Source organism: Mandrillus leucophaeus, unplaced genomic scaffold (assembly GCF_000951045.1).
Source record: "Mandrillus leucophaeus isolate KB7577 unplaced genomic scaffold, Mleu.le_1.0 Scaffold297, whole genome shotgun sequence".
In the NCBI taxonomy this organism is placed as follows: Eukaryota; Metazoa; Chordata; class Mammalia; order Primates; family Cercopithecidae; genus Mandrillus; species Mandrillus leucophaeus.
Genome location: NW_012103109.1, coordinates 1,139,311 through 1,145,806, shown reverse-complemented (window position 1 = coordinate 1,145,806; position 6,496 = coordinate 1,139,311).

Genomic DNA, 6,496 nt, shown 5'->3' with positions numbered 1-6,496 from the left:
ATGGTTAAGTAGTTCCTATTGTTAGCTATAACATTTTTAGTTTGTAAAAATAATGTGGAAAATGTAAATCATAAAAACAATTTGAACTCCTGACCTCATGATCCACCCGCCTTGGCCTCCCAAAGTGCTGGGATTATAGGCGTGAGCCACTGCACCTGGCTAACATGGTGAAACCCCGTCTCTACTAAAAAATACAAAAATCAGCCAGGCATGGTGGTGGATACCCATAGTCCCAGCTACTCAGGAGGCTGAGTCAGGAGAATTGCTTGAACCCAGGAGGCAGAGGTTACAGTGAGCCAAGATTGCGCCACTGCACTCCAGCCTAGGCAACAAAGCGAGACTGTCTCAAAGAAAAACAAACAAACAAACAAAAACAATTTGTTTAAACAAGCAACAAAAGAAACATCAGCCACAGTCCCTTACCCAAGCATGACCATTTTGTACTATTTCATTTTGGCATGGTTCTTCCCATATGTTCTTGTTGACATTTTGTATATGTGTATTTATTTACTTATTTATTGTTTTAAACTTTTAGGTTCAGGGATACATGTGCAGGTTCATTATATAGGTAAACTTGTGTCACAGGGGTGTATCGTACGGATTATTCCGTCTCCCAGGCACTAAGCATAGTACCTGATAGTTATTTTTCCTGATCCTCTCCCTCCTCTCACCCTGAACCCTCAAGTAGGCCCAAGTGTCTGCTGTTCCCCTCTTTGTGTCCATCTATTTTCCTTATTTAGCTCCCACTTATAAGTGAGAACAGGTGGTTGGTTTTCTGTTTCTGCATTAGTTTGCCAAGGATAGTGGCCTCCAGCTCCATCCATGTTCCTGCAAAGGACACAGTCTTGTTCTTTTGGTATCTGTTCAGTTTGGGTTCTACTCTGGTACTTATTTCATCATAAACTTATAAAATGTTACACCTTAGTTTTCGCCACCATTGGCTTTAATGTCCCCTGAGGGCCTTCGTGGAGTTTCTGAGCTATTCCTGGCTGTGGGACATGTTGGTTGTGATGGCATTTTGGTATGGATGGTTCTATTCCCCTAAGTATTGTCACTGTAATTTCTTCCAGGGTAATAGGCCTTCCCCCTAAGTTGCTTTTCTTTTCTCTCTTTTATTAGAAAATAAACTTGCTTTTTAATGGGGAATGGGAGAGAGGGCTGTCTGGGTAGGAATGAGGGTAGGGTGTCCATGGGCTGAGTCAGCTTCGGGCTCCTGGTTCTGATTCTGCAGCTCATGTATGGTGTCCTCGCAATCAGGCAAAGTGGCCACGCCATAGCCCACAGTGCCCAGGGCATAGCAGCTAGAGGATTCCAGGAAGTAGGCGGGCAGTCACCACAGGACCTCCCATCAGGACAAGGGCAGCTCCAGGCCCAGGGGCTCCCACGGTCAGGATCAACCAGGTAGAGCCCAGGATCACTAGTTCCCAAAGCCACTGTGCTAATTTCATCATGGTCACTGTTTGCCCTGCATCTCCCCAAGTTGCTTTTCTATCTCATCAGCAACCTTCTTCAAAACCTGCCACCCTTATCTGTCATGAGATTAGAGTAAGAAATTTTTAAAAAATAGAAAAGAAAAAACTTGCCTCTGAAGTGCAATGCATCTTCCAGAAGGTGCTTGTGCTTTCTCAGCTATCACCCCCTCCTACTGACTCCTCTCCCCATAGCCGTGCATCAGGCCCCACTAAAGACCCCTTCTTCTTAAAGACTTTCCCAAACTGAGGAGCATCTGTGCTGGGCTTTCACCTGCTGTATGCATCCACATGGCCCTGTGCTTCCTAACCAGCACTTTCCACATTTCATTCTGTTTCATGGTGTGAGTTACTCACCACTGTATCCTCAGCAGGTGAAAGGGGGGACACGGGGGACAGGGAAGGAGGGAATGCCCTAGCTCCTCCCAGGGCCTCTGGTGGCCTGTGGCCTGTGGCCTGCAGGTGAAAGGGAGGTCAGTCCTATGGTAGTCATCCTCATTAGCCTCCTGCTCTTACAGCAGGTCCAAGCTCCACCATTCTTGGGCTTCCAGACCCCAGGAGTAGGGTGGTGTCTCGGGGGAAAGCTTGTGTCTTGTAGGTGGGCAAGCTACCCCCACTCCTCTGGCTGCTCCAGCTGCCCCCATTACAGGGCAGCGCTGGTTGGGGCCAGGAGGGACTGTTTGTTCAATTCTTACAACACAGGGGCTATTACCAGCGACGCTGAAAGGGAGGAACAGCTGTTCCATCTCCCGAGCCAGTTCCAGCCCCCCTTACCTGACCACCTCCCTAGGTTTTATCGAATCTCTGTGTCTCACAATTACCTCTAATTTCATTGCCTTCATTGCAAAGAAGAGTGTTTTTCCCTGCAGCTAAGATATTCTTATATTACCCCGGCTTTGCCTCTTCAGCCCCCAGCCTCTTCCTTCCACTCCCAGCAAGCGACATGAGCAGTCATTTTCTGAGACTGGAGCTCTGCCGCACCCCCGCACTGGCCACTCACACCTCAGCCATGCTCCCCTGTCCTGCCCCTGAGAGCAGAAAGCAGAGAGTGGAGGCCCTACAGCAGGAGCCCCCAGTTTAAGGAAAATGCTGCACAGGGCTTTGCTCTATGGTCCAAGCAGCTACTCCCTCTGGAAAGAAGGTTTTGATGTGCTTCCTCCTTCTCGTTCCTCTCCAAAGACCCTCCTTCAACCCCATATCTCAGGCAGATCTAGGAGGTGAGGACCAGACTTCAGGACTGGCTTACTTCATTCATCCAACAAATAATTGTTAGATCTCTAATATGTGCTAGCACTGGACAATCAAAAACTACTTATTTAACACAGATTTTATTCTCAGCACAGTGTCTCATACTCATCCCCTTCCCTGAACATGAATAGGTGCCAGAGGCAGTGCGAAGAGGGTATCTGATAAAGACTGAAGGCTGCAGGGTCACCAAAGATAAAGAAAAGACCCTCCTGGGCAGTGAGCATTTAGTTGAGGGCATAAGGGGAAGGTATGTCGTCAAACAGTGGTGCTCAAAGCTGCAGTGTGCTATGATAGGGTATAACTGTAGACATGGTACCTGCCTTTGAGAAATTTCAAAACTAGGGCTGGGCACAGTGGCTTACTCCTGTAATCCTGGCACTTTGGGAGGCCGATGCAGGCAGATCGCCTGAGCTCAGGAGTTTGAGACCAGCCCGGGCAACATGGCAAAACCCCATCTCTACTAAAAAAATTAAAAAATTAGCCAGGCGTGGTGGTGTGTGCCTGTGGTCCCAGCTATTTGGGAGGCTGAGGCAGGGGAATTGCTTGAGCCTAGGAGGCAGAGGTTGCAGTGAGCCGAGATCACACCGTTGCACTCCAATCTGGGCAACAGAGTTCCAAAACTGCCTGGGCATAGAAGCAATCATGCATTGAATACCCAATCAGGTCCAGGACTGATGGAGGCAATAGTCATCCTTGCTTTAGAGATAAGAGAAATGAGCCTCAGAGGCTCTCTCCCTTTCTCCTGTTGTGGCCCACCTGACCCTCTGTGCTTCAGGAATGCCAAATTGTGCTTTGTTCTCTGCAGATACTATGCTGTTTTACATCTCACTGCCTTTTCCTTTGCAGTTCCTACTGCCTGGAACACTGTTCCTTCAGCATCTTCTACAGCATCTATTCTGGGAGTGCTAGGTTAAGTGCCCGTCCAACTGTTGGTGAGTACCTCTCAACTAGACTGCAGGCTTCTCGGAGGCAGAATCGTGACTTTGTCACACTGGTCCTGCCACACTTGGCACAGTGCCTGCTGCAGAGTCAGGGTTCTCAAATTACTGGCTGAAGAGAATAAATATATGTACAGACGCCTGTCTTAAGCAGCACAGCTAGCATGAGGCAAAATGGGTTTTGAACCATGGTTGCCCCTCACATAAGGCACCTTTGTGTGCATTAGGAAAAGACTCCCCCTCTGAGTGAGTGCACTGCAAAAAGGCAAGTCTTCTGGGCAGACCAGCTAGGAAAAGGCACTCTTTCCCTGGCTGACGCAGCCAGGTCTCTGGGCTTGCCTGAGCCAGTGAGTAGATTTCAGCCCTGACTCATGCTTCTTGGGCATGATGACCCAGCTCAGGTACAGCCTGTTTGAACTCAAGTCAGCTTGATACTGAAACCCACACTTTTCTTTGCCATGTGAACAAGAGCAATGTGCCCTCAAAACATTTTCAAGCCAAGAGAAAGCTCTGTGTGTGTGTGTGTGTGTGTGAGAGAGAGAGAGAGAGAGAGATTGATTTTTGGCAAGAGATTTTTGCTATTTTTGGTAAAATAGCAAAATCCCCAAACCGCTGGTGCCATGTTACTCTGGGCTCAAATCCACATACATAAGTAAGATTCCATACATACATAAGATTCCATACATAAGTGAGATTATGCGGTATTTGTCTTTTTGCATCTGTGTAATTTCATTATAAGTATTATATCCTTAAGGTTCATCCATGTTATCGCAAATGACTGATTTTTTTTTCCTTTTTAAGGCTGAATAGTATTCCTTTGTGTATAAATGCCACATTGTCCTTATCCATTCCTCCCATAATGGACACCTAAATTGCTTCCACATCTTAGCTATTGTGAATATTCTTTTCCCCCAAATCAAGCAGAACAATACTCATCCCTTTGCCTGAGCACAACTAGGTGCCAGAGGCAGTGGGAAGAGAGTATCTGAGAAAGACTGAAGGCTACACGGTCACCAAAGATAAAGAAAAGTCCCTCCTGGGGCAGCAAGCATTTAGTTGAGGGCATGAGGGGAAGGTATGTCTTCAGATGGTAGAATTCAAGGCTGCAGTGTGCTATGATCATGCCTGTGAAGAGCCATGGCACTCCAGCCCAGGAAATATAGTGAGACCGTGCCTGACTCTAAAAAATTTGGATTTGAAATCTGAAGGCTGCAGAACTGCAAGTAGAAACTGAGCATGTTTTGCAAACAGCAATAAAGGATTTAGCATGAGGAAGTGAGCCTTGCAAAGCAAGTATAGGGTAGGGGATCCACAAAAGGGTCAAGTGAAACTGTCTCAGTTTGTGTATCTGTAAAACGGGGATGACACTACCTACCTCGCAGAGTCCTCACAGATGAAATTCAATAATATAGGTGAAATGAGTAGCATCTGGCATACGGTAAACATTTACTAAATGGTGATTGCAATTATTTTGATTAGCAGATTGGTGATGACAATGATAATGATGGGAGTGTAGTTGTTAGTGGTGTAATATTTAGGGTAATGAATGTCTGCCACTAAATGTCAAGGTGAGAAGAGCTCTGCTAACCTCTTCTAGAAAGGGAGAAAGAACAAGAGCCTCTCATCCTGCTTTTGTTCCCATCCGCTCCTCTTGTGGCTAATGCAGATAGCGAGCAGAGTTGCTAAAAGCCTTGGCAGAAGAACCACAGGAGGACTGAAATGAGCGGAGAGAAAGCTCTCCAGTCCTTCGGCCCCCCTGCCTGTCACTCCATCTTCCCACTCCTTGGGGTACCCTGCATGAGAAGGATGGAGGAGGCAGGAGCATGGGGGTACAGTGGGGGACTTAACGTTCTTCCTAGGGTGAGATGACAATGGAAGGGAGGGCGAGGAATGAGAAGTTGGGACAGTTGAGATGGATGCCAAAGGGTTGTGGAAACAAAATGTGTCCTCAGGCGTGCTTGAAGCCTATACCACCGATGCTATCCATTTGTACAGAAGATTGTTATTTAGCGTTCCACGAACATTTACTGAGTGCTTATGTACATGTCACTGTGGTAGCTTGGGGATCAGTAGTCACAAAACAGAGATGGTCTCTGTATTTGTGGAGCTGACTTAACTTTTAGCCCAATTTAAATACTTGATTACTTTTTGAACAAAAGCAGCCACAGTTACTTAGGCCAAAAACCTTGGGATATCCTTGTCTCTTTTCTTTCTCTCACACTGCTGATCTAATCCACTGGCAAGTCCTATTGGCTCTATCCTCAATATGCACCCCAAATCTGACCGTTTCTCACCACCTCCACCTCTATCACCCCAATACAAGCCACTGCCTTCTCTTGCCTAGACCATTGCTGTAGCTACTCCTCTGCTCAATGCCCTCCCTGGCTCCTTATCTTACTCTGAATTGAAGGCAAAGTCCTTGCAGTGACTCACAATGCAGTCATCATCTTGCCTCTGATTGCCCCTTTAACCCTATTGTACCATGGTAGCAATAAGAGCTGGAAAAATGAAATGAAATTCACTTCCTGGAAAAGGCAAGGAGGGAAGACAAGCTTCAGTCTCCTTTATCACTAACAGATTTTCCAGGAAGCACAGTGTGATGGACTCTTACATGGAACCCTGTCTTAAACTGACAAATAGCAAGAACAGTAACGAAGGTCAGAGTATTTTAACGACATCACTAGAAACATGGTTAAAAATTAAAGATAAACCTCACACAGGGAAAAAAATGTTTGCAGTCCCAACAAAAGATCAATATCCAGAATATATAAATAGCTCCTGTAAATCAATAAGAAAAATAATCTCAGTGGAAAAATGGACAAAAGATTTGCAAAGGCAACT